Source organism: Anthonomus grandis, unplaced genomic scaffold, assembly GCF_022605725.1.
Source record: "Anthonomus grandis grandis unplaced genomic scaffold, icAntGran1.3 ctg00000290.1, whole genome shotgun sequence".
In the NCBI taxonomy this organism is placed as follows: domain Eukaryota; kingdom Metazoa; phylum Arthropoda; class Insecta; order Coleoptera; family Curculionidae; genus Anthonomus; species Anthonomus grandis.
The window spans coordinates 117,587-134,919 of NW_026088447.1; the positions used below are offsets into that span (position 1 = coordinate 117,587).

At 29.6% G+C, this 17,333-nt stretch overlaps 3 long non-coding RNA genes across 8 annotated transcripts in view; 2 read left to right on the forward strand and 1 right to left on the reverse strand.

Annotated features, from left to right (window-relative positions):
- Positions 1–17,333, forward strand: part of LOC126749544 (uncharacterized) — a 176,235-nt gene that overhangs the window by 8,335 nt on the left and 150,567 nt on the right. The gene's annotated exons all lie outside the window — the stretch shown is intronic.
- On the forward strand, positions 100–9,601 carry LOC126749546 (uncharacterized). 5 transcript variants are annotated; one of them, XR_007665129.1, is made up of 3 exons: positions 100–567; positions 8,309–8,825; positions 9,514–9,601. It is a non-coding gene; the product is annotated as an uncharacterized LOC126749546 (long non-coding RNA). The 5 variants fall into 5 exon arrangements; XR_007665127.1 differs by lacking the exons at positions 8,309–8,825; positions 9,514–9,601 and adding exons at positions 1,944–2,115; positions 6,760–6,840; XR_007665128.1 differs by lacking the exons at positions 8,309–8,825; positions 9,514–9,601 and adding exons at positions 2,633–2,804; positions 6,760–6,840.
- On the reverse strand, positions 11,927–14,743 carry LOC126749543 (uncharacterized). 2 transcript variants are annotated; one of them, XR_007665119.1, is made up of 4 exons: positions 14,370–14,743; positions 12,455–12,745; positions 12,265–12,399; positions 11,927–12,193 (listed from the first exon to the last, which is right to left on the reverse strand). It is a non-coding gene; the product is annotated as an uncharacterized LOC126749543 (long non-coding RNA). The 2 variants fall into 2 exon arrangements; XR_007665120.1 differs by lacking the exon at positions 14,370–14,743 and adding an exon at positions 13,480–13,579.

The window sequence follows — 17,333 nt, forward strand, 5'->3', positions numbered from 1 at the left end:
CGATTTTTCTCAAAAACTCTAATTTTTTAAATTTTGATAATTATGTGCAAGGTGCCCCTTCACTAGGAGTACTTGACTGTTTTTAAATCAAAGCTCTATCTTTAATACCAAAAAAGTTATGCAAAATTTTCGATCTAAAAAAGTACATGTTAATTGTAAAAAACCGAAATTTCGATTTTTTTCAAAAACTATAATTTTTTCAATTTTAATAATTATGTGCAAGGTGTCCCTTCACTAGGAGTACTTGACTGTTTTTAAATGAAAGCTCTATCTTTAATACCAAAAAAGTTATGCAAAATTTTCGATCTAAAAAAGTACATGTTAATTGTAAAAAACCGAAATTTCGATTTTTCTCAAAAACTCTAATTTTTTAAATTTTGATAATTATGTGCAAATTGTCCCTTTACTAGGAGTACTTGACTGTTTTTAAATGAAAGCTCTATCTTTAATAACAAAAAAGTTATGCAAAATTTTCGATCTAAAAAAGTACATGTTAATTGTAAAAAACCGAAATTTCGATTTTTCTCAAAAACTCTAATTTTTTAAATTTTGATAATTATGTGCAAGGTGCCCCTTCACTAGGAGTACTTGACTGTTTTTAAATCAAAGCTCTATCTTTAATACCAAAAAGGTTATGCAAAATTTTCGATCTAAAAAAGTACATGTTAATTGTAAAAAACCGAAATTTCGATTTTTTTCAAAAACTATAATTTTTTCAATTTTAATAATTATGTGCAAGGTGTCCCTTCACTAGGAGTACTTGACTGTTTTTAAATGAAAGCTCTATCTTTAATACCAAAAAAGTTATGCAAAATTTTCGATCTAAAAAAGTACATGTTAATTGTAAAAAACTGAAATTTCGATTTTTCTCAAAAACTATAATTTTTTAAATTTTGATAATTATGTGCAAGGTGCCCCTTCACTAGGAGTACTTGACTGTTTTTAAATGAAAGCTCTATCTTTAATACCAAAAAAGTTATGCAAAATTTTCGATCTAAAAAAGTACATGTTAATTGTAAAAAACCGAAATTTCGATTTTTCTCAAAAACTATAATTTTTTCAATTTTAATAATTATGTGCAAGGTGTCCCTTCACTAGGAGTACTTGACTGTTTTTAAATGAAAGCTCTATCTTTAATACCAAAAAAGTTATGCAAAATTTTCGATCCAAAAAAGTACATATTAATTGTAAAAAACCGAAATTTCGATTTTTCTCAAAAACTATAATTTTTTCAACTTTGATAATTATGTGCAAGGTGCCCCTTTACTAGGAGTACTTAAATGTTTTTAAATGAAAGCTCTATCTTTAATAACAAAAAAGTTATGCAAAATTTTCGATCTAAAAAAGTACATGTTAATTGTAAAAAACCGAAATTTCGATTTTTCTCAAAAACTATAATTTTTTCAATTTTAATAATTATGTGCAAGGTGTCCCTTTGCCAGGAGTGCTTGACAGTTTTTAAATGAAAGCTCTATCTTTAATAACAAAAAAGTTATGCAAAATTTTCGATCTAAAAAAGTACATGTTAATTGTAAAAAACCGAAATTTAGATTTTTCTCAAAAACTATAATTTTTTCAATTTTAATAATTATGTGCAAGGTGCCCCTTTGCCAGGAGTGCTTGGCAGTTTTTAAATGAAAGCTCTATCTTTAATAACAAAAAAGTTATGCAAAATTTTCGATCTAAAAAAGTACATGTTAATTGTAAAAAACCGAAATTTCGATTTTTCTCAAAAACTATAATTTTTTCAATTTTAATAATTATGTGCAAGGTGCCCCTTTACCAGGAGTGCTTGGCAGTTTTTAAATGAAAGCTCTATCTTTAATAACAAAAAAGTTATGCAAAATTATCGATCTAAAAAAGTACATGTTAATTGTAAAAAACCGAAATTTCGATTTTTCTCAAAAACTATAATTTTTTAAATTTTGATAATTATGTGCAAGGTGCCCCTTCACTAGGAGTACTTGACTGTTTTTAAATGAAAGCTCTATCTTTAATACCAAAAAAGTTATGCAAAATTTTCGATCTAAAAAAGTACATGTTAATTGTAAAAAACCGAAATTTCGATTTTTCTCAAAAACTATAATTTTTTCAATTTTAATAATTATGTGCAAGGTGCCTCTTTGCCAGGAGTGCTTGGCAGTTTTTAAATGAAAGCTCTATCTTTAATAAGAAAAAAGTTATGCAAAATTATCGATCTAAAAAAGTACATGTTAATTGTAAAAAACCGAAATTTCGATTTTTCTCAAAAACTATAATTTTTTAAATTTTGATAATTATGTGCAAGGTGCCCCTTCACTAGGAGTACTTGACTGTTTTTAAATGAAAGCTCTATCTTTAATACCAAAAAAGTTATGCAAAATTTTCGATCTAAAAAAGTACATGTTAATTGTAAAAAACCGAAATTTCGATTTTTTTCAAAAACTACAATTTTTTTAGTTTTTGATTATTACGTACAAGGTGCCCCTTTGCAAGGAGTACTTGACAGTTTTTAAATGAAAGCTCTATCTTTAATAACAAAAAAGTTATGCAAAATTTTCGATCTAAAAAAGTACATGTTAATTGTAAAAAACCGAAATTTCGATTTTTCTCAAAAACTATAATTTTTTAAATTTTGATAATTATGTGCAAGGTGCCCCTTCACTAGGAGTACTTGACTGTTTTTAAATGAAAGCTCTATCTTTAATACCAAAAAAGTTATGCAAAATTTTCGATCTAAAAAAGTACATGTTAATTGTAAAAAACCGAAATTTCGATTTTTCTCAAAAACTATAATTTTTTCAATTTTAATAATTATGTGCAAGGTGCCCCTTTGCTAGGACTACTTAACAGTTTTTAAATAAAAGCTCTATCTTTAATAACAAAAAAGTTATGCAAAATTTTTGATCTAAAAAAGTACATGTTAATTGTAAAAAATCGAAATTTCGATTTTTCTCAAAAACTATAATTTTTTCAATTTTGATAATTATGTGCAAGGTGCCCCTTTGCGAGGAGTACTTGGCCGTTTTTAAATGAAAGCTCTATCTTTAATAACAAAAAAGTTATGCAAAATTTTCGATCTAAAAAAGTACATGTTAATTGTAAAAAACCGAAATTTCGATTTTCTTCAAAAACTACAATTTTTTCAATTCTGATAATTATGTGTAAGGTGCTTCTTCACTAGTAGTAATTGACTGTTTTTAAATGAAAGCTCTATCTTTAATAACCAAAAAGTTATGCAAAATTTTCGATCTAAAAAAGTACATGTTAATTGTAAAAAACCGAAATTTCGATTTTCTTCAAAAACTACAATTTTTTCAATTCTGATAATTATGTGTAAGGTGCTTCTTCACTAGGGGTACTTGACTGTTTTTAAATGAAAGCTCTATCTTTAATAACAAAAAAGTTATGCAAAATTTTCGATCTAAAAAAGTACATGTTAATTGTAAAAAACCGAAATTTCGATTTTTCTCAAAAACTATAATTTTTTTAATTCTGATAATTATGTGTAAGGTGCTTCTTCACTAGGAGTACTTGACTGTTTTTAAATGAAAGCTCTATCTTTAATAACAAAAAAGTTATGCAAAATTTTCGATCTAAAAAAGTACATGTTAATTGTAAAAAACCGAAATTTCGATTTTTCTCAAAAACTATAATTTTTTTAATTATAATAATTATGTGCAAGGTGCCCCTTCACTAGGAGTGCTTGGCAGTTTTTAAATGAAAGCTTTATCTTTAATAACCAAAAAGTTATGCAAAATTTTTGATCTAAAAAATTACATGTTAATTGTAAAAAACCGATTTTTCGATTTTCCTTAAAAACTATAATTTTTTTAATTTTGATAATTATGTGCAAGGTGCCCCTTCACTAGGAGTACTTGACTGTTTTTAAATAAAAGCTCTATCTTTAATAACAAAAAAAATATGCAAAATTTTCGATCTAAAAAAGTACATGTTAATTGTAAAAAACCGAAATTTCGATTTTCTTCAAAAACTACAATTTTTTCAATTTTAATAATTATGTGCAAGGTGCCCCTTTGCCAGGAGTGCTTGGCAGTTTTTAAATGAAAGCTTTATCTTTAATAACAAAAAAGTTATGCAAAATTTTCGATCTAAAAAAGTACATGGTAATTGTAAAAAACCGAAATTTCGATTTTCTTCAAAAACTACAATTTTTTCAATTCTGATAATTATGTGTAAGGTGCTTCTTCACTAGTAGTAATTGACTGTTTTTAAATGAAAGCTCTATCTTTAATAACAAAAAAGTTATGCAAAATTATCGATCTAAAAAAGTACATGTTAATTGTAAAAAACCGAAATTTCGATTTTTCTCAAAAACTATAATTTTTTCAATTTTGATAATTATGTGCAAATTGCCCCTTTACTAGGAGTACTTGACTGTTTTTAAATGAAAGCTCTATCTTTAATAACAAAAAAGTTATGCAAAATTTTCGATCTAAAAAAGTACATGATAATTGTAAAAAACCGAAATTTCGATTTTTCTCAAAAACTATAATTTTTTCAATTTTGATAATTATGTGCAAATTGCCCCTTTACTAGGAGTACTTGACTGTTTTTAAATGAAAGCTCTATCTTTAATAACAAAAAAGTTATGCAAAATTATCGATCTAAAAAAGTACATGTTAATTGTAAAAAACCGAAATTTCGATTTTTCTCAAAAACTATAATTGTTTCAATTTTGATAATTATGTGCAAATTGTCCCTTTACTAGGAGTACTTGACTGTTTTTAAATGAAAGCTCTATCTTTAATAACAAAAAAGTTATGCAAAATTTTCGATCTAAAAAAGTACATGTTAATTGTAAAAAACCGAAATTTCGATTTTTCTCAAAAACTCTAATTTTTTAAATTTTGATAATTATGTGCAAGGTGCCCCTTCACTAGGAGTACTTGACTGTTTTTAAATGAAAGCTCTATCTTTAATACCAAAAAAGTTATGCAAAATTTTCGATCTAAAAAAGTACATGTTAATTGTAAAAAACCGAAATTTCGATTTTTCTCAAAAACTATAATTTTTTAAATTTTGATAATTATGTGCAAGGTGCCCCTTCACTAGGAGTACTTGACTGTTTTTAAATGAAAGCTCTATCTTTAATACCAAAAAAGTTATGCAAAATTTTCGATCTAAAAAAGTACATGTTAATTGTAAAAAACCGAAATTTCGATTTTTCTCAAAAACTATAATTTTTTCAATTTTAATAATTATGTGCAAGGTGTCCCTTCACTAGGAGTACTTGACTGTTTTTAAATGAAAGCTCTATCTTTAATACCAAAAAAGTTATGCAAAATTTTCGATCTAAAAAAGTACATGTTAATTGTAAAAAACCGAAATTTCGATTTTTTTCAAAAACTATAATTTTTTCAATTTTAATAATTATGTGCAAGGTGTCCCTTCACTAGGAGTACTTGACTGTTTTTAAATGAAAGCTCTATCTTTAATACCAAAAAAGTTATGCAAAATTTTCGATCTAAAAAAGTACATGTTAATTGTAAAAAACCGAAATTTCGATTTTTCTCAAAAACTATAATTGTTTTAATATTGATAATTATGTGCAAATTGCCCCTTTACTAGGAGTACTTGACTGTTTTTAAATGAAAGCTCTATCTTTAATAACAAAAAAGTTATGCAAAATTTTCGATCTAAAAAAGTACATGTTAATTGTAAAAAACCGAAATTTCGATTTTTCTCAAAAACTATAATTTTTTAAATTTTGATAATTATGTGCAAGGTGCCCCTTCACTAGGAGTACTTGACTGTTTTTAAATGAAAGCTCTATCTTTAATACCAAAAAAGTTATGCAAAATTTTCGATCTAAAAAAGTACATGTTAATTGTAAAAAACCGAAATTTCGATTTTTCTCAAAAACTATAATTTTTTCAATTTTAATAATTATGTGCAAGGTGTCCCTTCACTAGGAGTACTTGACTGTTTTTAAATGAAAGCTCTATCTTTAATACCAAAAAAGTTATGCAAAATTTTCGATCTAAAAAAGTACATGTTAATTGTAAAAAACCGAAATTTCGATTTTTCTCAAAAACTATAATTGTTTTAATATTGATAATTATGTGCAAGGTGCCCCTTCACTAGGAGTACTTGAATGTTTTTAAATGAAAGCTCTATCTTTAATAACAAAAAAGTTATGCAAAATTTTCGATCTAAAAAAGTACATGTTAATTGTAAAAAACCGAAATTTCGATTTTTCTCAAAAACTATAATTGTTTTAATATTGATAATTATGTGAAATTGCCCCTTTACTAGGAGTACTTGACTGTTTTTAAATGAAAGCTCTATCTTTAATAACAAAAAAGTTATGCAAAATTTTCGATCTAAAAAAGTACATGTTAATTGTAAAAAACCGAAATTTCGATTTTTCTCAAAAACTATAATTTTTTCAATTTTGATAATTATGTGCAAGGTGCCCCTTCACTAGGAGTACTTGACTGTTTTTAAATGAAAGCTCTATCTTTAATACCAAAAAAGTTATGCAAAATTTTCGATCTAAAAAAGTACATGTTAATTGTAAAAAACCGAAATTTCGATTTTTCTCAAAAACTATAATTTTTTCAATTTTAATAATTATGTGCAAGGTGTCCCTTCACTAGGAGTACTTGACTGTTTTTAAATGAAAGCTCTATCTTTAATACCAAAAAAGTTATGCAAAATTTTCGATCTAAAAAAGTACATGTTAATTGTAAAAAACCGAAATTTCGATTTTTTTCAAAAACTATAATTTTTTCAATTTTAATAATTATGTGCAAGGTGTCCCTTCACTAGGAGTACTTGACTGTTTTTAAATGAAAGCTCTATCTTTAATACCAAAAAAGTTATGCAAAATTTTCGATCTAAAAAAGTACATGTTAATTGTAAAAAACCGAAATTTCGATTTTTCTCAAAAACTATAATTGTTTTAATATTGATAATTATGTGCAAATTGCCCCTTTACTAGGAGTACTTGACTGTTTTTAAATGAAAGCTCTATCTTTAATAACAAAAAAGTTATGCAAAATTTTCGATCTAAAAAAGTACATGTTAATTGTAAAAAACCGAAATTTCGATTTTTCTCAAAAACTATAATTTTTTAAATTTTGATAATTATGTGCAAGGTGCCCCTTCACTAGGAGTACTTGACTGTTTTTAAATGAAAGCTCTATCTTTAATACCAAAAAAGTTATGCAAAATTTTCGATCTAAAAAAGTACATGTTAATTGTAAAAAACCGAAATTTAGATTTTTCTCAAAAACTATAATTTTTTCAATTTTAATAATTATGTGCAAGGTGCCCCTTTGCCAGGAGTGCTTGGCAGTTTTTAAATGAAAGCTCTATCTTTAATAACAAAAAAGTTATGCAAAATTTTCGATCTAAAAAAGTACATGTTAATTGTAAAAAACCGAAATTTCGATTTTTCTCAAAAACTATAATTTTTTCAATTTTAATAATTATGTGCAAGGTGCCCCTTTACCAGGAGTGCTTGGCAGTTTTTAAATGAAAGCTCTATCTTTAATAACAAAAAAGTTATGCAAAATTATCGATCTAAAAAAGTACATGTTAATTGTAAAAAACCGAAATTTCGATTTTTCTCAAAAACTATAATTTTTTAAATTTTGATAATTATGTGCAAGGTGCCCCTTCACTAGGAGTACTTGACTGTTTTTAAATGAAAGCTCTATCTTTAATACCAAAAAAGTTATGCAAAATTTTCGATCTAAAAAAGTACATGTTAATTGTAAAAAACCGAAATTTCGATTTTTCTCAAAAACTATAATTTTTTCAATTTTAATAATTATGTGCAAGGTGCCTCTTTGCCAGGAGTGCTTGGCAGTTTTTAAATGAAAGCTCTATCTTTAATAAGAAAAAAGTTATGCAAAATTATCGATCTAAAAAAGTACATGTTAATTGTAAAAAACCGAAATTTCGATTTTTCTCAAAAACTATAATTTTTTAAATTTTGATAATTATGTGCAAGGTGCCCCTTCACTAGGAGTACTTGACTGTTTTTAAATGAAAGCTCTATCTTTAATACCAAAAAAGTTATGCAAAATTTTCGATCTAAAAAAGTACATGTTAATTGTAAAAAACCGAAATTTCGATTTTTTTCAAAAACTACAATTTTTTTAGTTTTTGATTATTACGTACAAGGTGCCCCTTTGCAAGGAGTACTTGACAGTTTTTAAATGAAAGCTCTATCTTTAATAACAAAAAAGTTATGCAAAATTTTCGATCTAAAAAAGTACATGTTAATTGTAAAAAACCGAAATTTCGATTTTTCTCAAAAACTATAATTTTTTAAATTTTGATAATTATGTGCAAGGTGCCCCTTCACTAGGAGTACTTGACTGTTTTTAAATGAAAGCTCTATCTTTAATACCAAAAAAGTTATGCAAAATTTTCGATCTAAAAAAGTACATGTTAATTGTAAAAAACCGAAATTTCGATTTTTCTCAAAAACTATAATTTTTTCAATTTTAATAATTATGTGCAAGGTGCCTCTTTGCCAGGAGTGCTTGGCAGTTTTTAAATGAAAGCTCTATCTTTAATAACAAAAAAGTTATGCAAAATTATCGATCTAAAAAAGTACATGTTAATTGTAAAAAACCGAAATTTCGATTTTTTTCAAAAACTACAATTTTTTTAGTTTTTGATTATTATGTATAAGGTGCCCCTTTGCCAGGAGTGCTTGGCAGTTTTTAAATGAAAGCTCTATCTTTAATAACAAAAAAGTTATGCAAAATTTTCGATCTAAAAAAGTACATGTTAATTGTAAAAAACCGAAATTTCGATTTTTCTCAAAAACTATAATTTTTTCAATTTTGATAATTATGTGCAAGGTGCCCCTTCACTAGGAGTACTTGACTGTTTTTAAATGAAAGCTCTATCTTTAATACCAAAAAAGTTATGCAAAATTTTCGATCTAAAAAAGTACATGTTAATTGTAAAAAACCGAAATTTCGATTTTTCTCAAAAACTATAATTTTTTAAATTTTGATAATTATGTGCAAGGTGCCCCTTCACTAGGAGTACTTGACTGTTTTTAAATGAAAGCTCTATCTTTAATAACAAAAAAGTTATGCAAAATTTTCGATCTAAAAAAGTACATGTTAATTGTAAAAAACCGAAATTTCGATTTTTCTCAAAAACTATAATTTTTTCAATTTTAATAATTATGTGCAAGGTGTCCCTTTGCCAGGAGTGCTTGGCAGTTTTTAAATGAAAGCTCTATCTTTAATAACAAAAAAGTTATGCAAAATTTTCGATCTAAAAAAGTACATGTTAATTGTAAAAAACCGAAATTTAGATTTTTCTCAAAAACTATAATTTTTTCAATTTTAATAATTATGTGCAAGGTGTCCCTTTGCCAGGAGTGCTTGGCAGTTTTTAAATGAAAGCTCTATCTTTAATAACAAAAAAGTTATGCAAAATTTTCCATCTAAAAAAGTACATGTTAATTGTAAAAAACCGAAATTTCGATTTTTCTCAAAAACTATAATTTTTTCAATTTTGATAATTATGTGCAAGGTGCCCCTTTGCCAGGAGTGCTTGGCAGTTTTTAAATGAAAGCTCTATCTTTAATAACAAAAAAGTTATGCAAAATTTTCGATCTAAAAAAGTACATGTTAATTGTAAAAAACCGAAATTTCGATTTTTCTCAAAAACTATAATTTTTTCAATTTTAATAATTATGTGCAAGGTGTCCCTTTGCCAGGAGTGCTTGGCAGTTTTTAAATGAAAGCTTTATCTTTAATAACAAAAAAGTTATGCAAAATTTTCGATCTAAAAAAGTACATGTTAATTGTAAAAAACCGAAATTTCGATTTTTTTTCAAAAACTACAATTTTTTTAGTTTTTGATTATTACGTACAAGGTGCCCCTTTGCAAGGAGTACTTGACAGTTTTTAAATGAAAGCTCTATCTTTAATAACAAAAAAGTTATGCAAAATTTTCGATCTAAAAAAGTACATGTTAATTGTAAAAAACCGAAATTTCGATTTTTCTCAAAAACTATGATTTTTTAAATTTTGATAATTATGTGCAAGGTGCCCCCTCACTAGGAGTACTTGACTGTTTTTAAATGAAAGCTCTATCTTTAATAACAAAAAAGTTATGCAAAATTTTCGATCTAAAAAAGTACATGTTAATTGTAAAAAACCGAAATTTAGATTTTTCTCAAAAACTATAATTTTTTCAATTTTAATAATTATGTGCAAGGTGCCCCCTCACTAGGAGTACTTGACTGTTTTTAAATGAAAGCTCTATCTTTAATAACAAAAAAGTTATGCAAAATTTTCGATCTAAAAAAGTACATGTTAATTGTAAAAAACCGAAATTTCGATTTTTTTCAAAAACTACAATTTTTTTAGTTTTTGATTATTACGTACAAGGTGCCCCTTTGCAAGGAGTACTTGACAGTTTTTAAATGAAAGCTCTATCTTTAATAACAAAAAAGTTATGCAAAATTTTCGATCTAAAAAAGTACATGTTAATTGTAAAAAACCGAAATTTCGATTTTTCTCAAAAACTATAATTTTTTAAATTTTGATAATTATGTGCAAGGTGCCCCTTCGCTAGGAGTAGTTGACTGTTTTTAAACGAAAGCTCTATCTTTAATAACAAAAAAGTTATGCAAAATTTTCGATCTAAAAAAGTACATGTTAATTGTAAAAAACCGAAATTTCGATTTTTTTCAAAAACTACAATTTTTTTAGTTTTTGATTATTACGTACAAGGTGCCCCTTTGCAAGGAGTACTTGACAGTTTTTAAATGAAAGCTCTATCTTTAATAACAAAAAAGTTATGCAAAATTTTCGATCTAAAAAAGTACATGTTAATTGTAAAAAACCGAAATTTCGATTTTTCTCAAAAACTATAATTTTTTAAATTTTGATAATTATGTGCAAGGTGCCCCTTCGCTAGGAGTAGTTGACTGTTTTTAAACGAAAGCTCTATCTTTATTAACAAAAAAGTTATGCAAAATTTTCGATCTAAAAAAGTACATGTTAATTGTAAAAAACCGAAATTTCGATTTTTTTCAAAAACTACAATTTTTTTAGTTTTTGATTATTACGTACAAGGTGCCCCTTTGCAAGGAGTACTTGACAGTTTTTAAATGAAAGCTCTATCTTTAATAACAAAAAAGTTATGCAAAATTTTCGATCTAAAAAAGTACATGTTAATTGTAAAAAACCGAAATTTCGATTTTTCTCAAAAACTATAATTTTTTAAATTTTGATAATTATGTGCAAGGTGCCCCTTCGCTAGGAGTAGTTGACTGTTTTTAAACGAAAGCTCTATCTTTAATAACAAAAAAGTTATGCAAAATTTTCGATCTAAAAAAGTACATGTTAATTGTAAAAAACCGAAATTTCGATTTTTCTCAAAAACTATAATTTTTTAAATTTTGATAATTATGTACAAGGTGCCCCTTCGCTAGGAGTAGTTGACTGTTTTTAAACGAAAGCTCTATCTTTAATAACAAAAAAGTTATGCAAAATTTTCGATCTAAAAAAGTACATGTTAATTGTAAAAAACCGAAATTTCGATTTTTTCCAAAAACTATAATTTTTTAAATTTTGATAATTATGTGCAAGGTGCCCCTTCGCTAGGAGTAGTTGACTGTTTTTAAACGAAAGCTCTATCTTTAATAACAAAAAAGTTATGCAAAATTTTCGATCTAAAAAAGTACATGTTAATTGTAAAAAACCGAAATTTCGATTTTTTTCAAAAACTACAATTTTTTTAGTTTTTGATTATTACGTACAAGGTGTCCCTTTGCAAGGAGTATTTGACAGTTTTTAAATGAAAGCTCTATCTCAAATACCAAAAAAGTTATGCAAAATTTACGAACTTATAAAGTACATGTTAATGGTAAAAAAACCGAAATTTCGTTTTTTTTTTTCAAAAACTACAATTTTTTTAGTTTTTTATTATTACGTACAAGGTGCCCCGTTGTAAAAATTAAAAATAAATAATTATAAAAACAAACACGATATAGCTTGACTTGCCTTAATCCTAACTTCTTCTGACTCGTCTTGCATCAGTCTAATCAGTTTATCGCAGACAGTTTCCAGTGAAACTTTAGTAGTTTGGCGTAGAAAAAACCGGTGACAAGGGCGGGATTGGCGCTTAGACACCACCATTAAACCAACTCGTCCTCGATTTGATCCCCAAGTAACCTTGATATCATTGATTCCATAAATCCCTAATTAAATTCAAAATAGATCACAAACAAACTGCATGAATATTACATTTAAGGTGCTGCCATTTACTTACTATGCGTTTAATTAACTCCTTAATAAAATCCGTGAACATCAAGTCGGTGTCGTCGCCCAAACACTCCTGGATCATGCGGTATACCTCCGGAAAATCCAGATAAGGGCCAACCTTCTGGATTGTACTTTTAGAGGCCTAAATGGGGTCCATGCATGAGTTAAGTGAGTAAAATGATCCGAAAAAGTCATACCTTGACAACATACACGTCTGGATTGCATAGATGCAAGAGTAAAGTGATGAGGTTCCCTTGGATCTCACTCGATCCTTGAATGCCTCAAAATTGGTCTCCTGGCCAAGGGATGTTGCCAGATCTCCTAATAACTGGATCGAGGATCTCCTTAGACCTGGATCCTCTTGACCGAATAGCAACTTGATCCTCACTGCTCCGGTAACTTGAAAGGAACTGAATTTGAACCCTGGCAAACTGTTCAGGAGTTTCGAGAAGGATTGCAGGGACTCCAGGATCAGCTCGCTTTCGTTCCTAGATAAGGAAGAATAGGTCGATCATTTTGTAAATGATTAAATTAAGAGTAGAACCTTTCAAGGAACCTACAGTTGAGTAGCTCGTTGTCGAGTTATTTCTTCGGGTCCTATTTATTTATTAAGAAATAAATCCTGGAATTTTTACTGAATTGACTTAGAAAATGAACAATATTGATAATGTGGACTAAAAACTCATTAAAATCCATATTGAGATTTGATCACCAGAAACAAAGTCTGTGATAATCACAGAAAAGCTTGCCGGTCAATAAAATCAATCAATTAATAAATTGTCACTGTCAAAATTAGATGTTTTATTTGTAATTCTTATGGTAGAGATTTATTCAAAGTAAGTGTATGTAAACGGAATCCAGGTATTAGAGGTTTTTAAAGAAGAAGAGGGAGAAGAAGAAGAGGGAGAAGAAGAAGAAGAAAAAGAAGAAGCAGAAGAAACTTAGGACTCAACTGCTTGTAAAAAATCAATAATTTTGTCCAGGCATTTAAAAAAGAGGAAGAAGAAGAAGGAGAAGAGAAGTAGCAGTAGCCAAAGTGCGAGAGAAAAGAAGAGAGATGAGAGATAAGAGAGAGAAAAGAGGATTCGTATGTCAAAGAAATCACTTATGTCGGGAAATCTCAGTTAATTCACCTCAGTTATGGGCTTAGTTTTAACACCTGTTAATAACAAAATAGATAACATAAATTGCTAGCCAAGAAACAGGACAGTTGTAACCTTACCTATTAATAATAAAAGCACTAACCCGGATTAAAACCTTTTAACGGAACCACGGAGTCAAAAGCGCCATACTTCTTTATTAAATAATGTAAACGAAGTGTGATAAACGAAGTAATAATCATAAGTATACTCCGAGCCGAAATGTAGGGTTTAAAGAATGTCATACATTTCCACAAATAAATAAAATATTTAAGACGCCCGATATTCTAATAGAACGAACTATAGCAAATTTAGAGGTCGTTCCGCTAAATTATATATTTAAGAAAGAACTACGGGTTTGATAAATTTTTTTAATTTTCAAAATTTTTATAGACACTTTTTGTTCCAAATTAAAAATAGAACAAAGTACAAAGAATAACATTTAACCGTAAAACGAAAATAAAGGAGTTATGGGAGGTATTTGAAATTTTTGAAAAATTGAAAAAAAAAATATTTTTTTTTGGCAAATCGATAGACCATTTAAAACACTTTAAAAAAATTATATAAAACTTTTCGAAAAATGCACCAAAAAAAAGTTATACGCAAAAAGTCTTTCTCAAAAATGCAAAGGGTTAACCCTGGAAAATTGCTCATAAATTCGGTTTTTATTTTTTTTCGGGAAAAATATTGGTTGCAGAAAAAAAATTGTATTAACAAAAGTCGTTTGGACCCTCAATGCCCATCAGATTCAATAAAAAAAAGATTTTTAAGTCTAACAGTTTTCCAGAAAATTGAAAAAAGCCTTTAAACAGTTTATCTTTATTTTCTCGAAAACTAGATGTAATATTAAAAATAAAATTTTTGCACCGAATTTCCGATCAAAAACAGAACAAATCATAATGAACGATATTTAATCGTAAAACAAGAAATACCAGAATTATAAAAGATTTTTGAGAAAAGTTAAGAAACTTACCCCAAATTGTGATAATCCAAACAGTTCATTGAAATGCCCAGTATCTGATTGCAGTACCGCACCACGAGCTCCTTATTCAAATTCTCCGGGGCATACCCCGATCTTCCGCACCCAGCAGCTCTGGTCCAGCTGGACATCCAAAATCATCTCCAATAGGTTTTCTATTAAAACCGCCTGTTTGCACTCTACATTGTCCTTGATCAAGTAGGTAAAGAAAGCGACCACTACCGTCCACTGAGGTATCAGGTCCGACCGAATACTGGGCCCATAAAGGAGACGATCCATGACAAAGTGTGCTACATGTCTGCACATACGTCCCCCACCACTGTTTCGGTCATTTTTAGAAAGAGAAGTTAGTCCTGGTCGTTGCAGAGAGAGCTGAAAAATAAAAGGTATGGTCACATGTAAACGAGTGAGTCAACCCATATCCCCCACCCGCCCCACACTGTTTATCAGTAAGAAATTATATACCCCCCTTTCAAATTTTTTCATAATTTTTTTTTTTATTCGAATTCCAACTATAACAGCGGATTATTCTCATCAAGTAGATCACGAAAATACCGGGTTATAAGGGAATCTGAGCAGAACTAAGAAATCGAGTATTTTTTCGACCTCGATTTTGAGGCCAAAAATGGGCTACAAAAATGCCATATCTCGGCTATCGTAGAAGCTACGACCTTGCGGATGGTCTCGTTGGATTCAGAAGGACGAAACTAAGATAAGGCCGTTGAAATTTTCCCGATAGCTCCTATAGAAGCCGAGATATGAGTCTTCAAACTTTGGGTTTTTTCATTTTTCGGGTATACCCCCCCGTATCGAATTTTTTCACCAAAAATTGATTTTTTTCAAAGTCAAACTAAGTATACCAGCGTCTTATTCTGATCACCTAGATTACGAAAACACCGGGTTATACCAGGATCCGAGCAGAACTAAGGGATTGAGAGCACTTTGAAAATCCTGAAAAAGGAGTTTTCGACGTCCGTTTTTGAGGCCAAAAATGGGCTACAAAAATGCCATATCTCGGCTCTCGTAGAAGCTACGATCTTGCGGATGGTCTCGTTGGATTCAAAATGCCGAAACTAAGACAAGACCGTTGAAATTTTCCCGATAGCTCCCATAGAAGCTGAGATATGAGCCTTCAAAGTTTGGATTTTTTCATTTTTCGGGTATACCCCCCCGTATCGAATTTTTTCACCGAAAATTGATTTTTTTCAAAGTCAAACTAAGCATACCAGCGTCTTATTCTGATCACCTAAATAACGAAAACACCAGGTTATAACAGGATCCGAGCAGAACTAAGCGAATGAGAGCACTTTGAAAATCCTGATATATCGTTTTCGACGTCCGTTTTTGAGGCCAAAAATGGGCATCAAAAATGCCATATCTCGGCTATCGTAAGAGCTACGACCTTGCGGATGATCTCGTTGGATTTAGAATGACGAAACTAAGACAAAACCGTTGGAATTTTCCCGATAGCTCCCATAGAAGCCGAGATATCGACCTTCAAAGTTTGGGTTTTTTCATTTTTCGGGTATACCCCCCCGTATCGAATTTTTCACCAAAAATTGATTTTTCTCGAAATCAAACTAAGTATACCAGCGTCTTATTTGGATCACCTAGATTACGAAAACACCGGGTTATAACAGGATCCGAGCAGAACTAAGGGAATGAGAGCACTTTGAAAATCCTGAAAAAGTCGTTTTCGACGTCCGTTTTTGAGGCCAAAAATGGGCATCAAAAATGCCATATCTCGGCTATCGTAAGAGCTACGACCTTGCGGATGGTCTCGTTGGATTCAGAATGACGAAACTAATACAAAACCGTTGGAATTTTCCCGATAGCTCCCATAGAAGCCGAGATATTGACCTTCAAAATTGGGTTTTTTCATTTTTCGGGTATACCCCCCCGTATCGAATTTTTCACCAAAAATTGATTTTTTTCAAAATCAAACTAAGTATACCAGCGTCTTATTTGGATCACCTAAATTACGAAAACACCGGGTTATACCAGGATCCGAGCAGAACTAAGGGAATGAGAGCACTTTGAAAATCCTGAAAAAGTCGTTTTCGACGTCCGTTTTTGAGGCCAAAAATGGGCATCAAAAATGCCATATCTCGGCTATCGTAAGAGCTACGACCTTGCGGATGGTCTCGTTGGATTCAGAAGGACGAAACTAAGACAAAACCGTTGGAATTTTCCCGATAGCTCCCATAGAAGCCGAGATTTCGACCTTCAAAGCTTGGGGTTTTTTTCATTTTTCGGGTATACCCCCCGTATCAAATTTTTTCACCAAAAATTGATTTTTTTCGAAATCAAACTAAGTATACCAGCGTCTTATTTGCATCACCTAGATTACGAAAACACCGGGTTATAACAGGATCCGAGCAGAACTAAGGGAATGAGAGCACTTTGAAAATCCTGAAAAAGTCGTTTTCGACGTCCGTTTTTGAGGCCAAAAATGGGCATCAAAAATGCCATATCTCGGCTATCGTAAGAGCTACGACCTTGCGGATGGTCTCGTTTGGATTCAGAATGACGAAACTAATACAAAACCGTTGGAATTTTCCCGATAGCTCCCATAGAAGCCGAGATATTGACCTTCAAAGTTGGGTTTTTTCATTTTTCGGGTATACCCCCCGTATCGAATTTTTCACCAAAAATTGATTTTTTTCAAAATCAAACTAAGTATACCAGCGTCTTATTTGGATCACCTAAATTACGAAAACACCGGGTTTATACCAGGATCCGAGCAGAACTAAGGGAATGAGAGCACTTTGAAAATCCTGAAAAAGTCGTTTTCGACGTCCGTTTTTGAGGCCAAAAATGGGCATCAAAAATGCCATATCTCGGCTATCGTAAGAGCTACGACCTTGCGGATGGTCTCGTTGGATTCAGAAGGACGAAACTAAGACAAAACCGTTGGAATTTTCCGATAGCTCCCATAGAAGCCGAGATATCGACCTT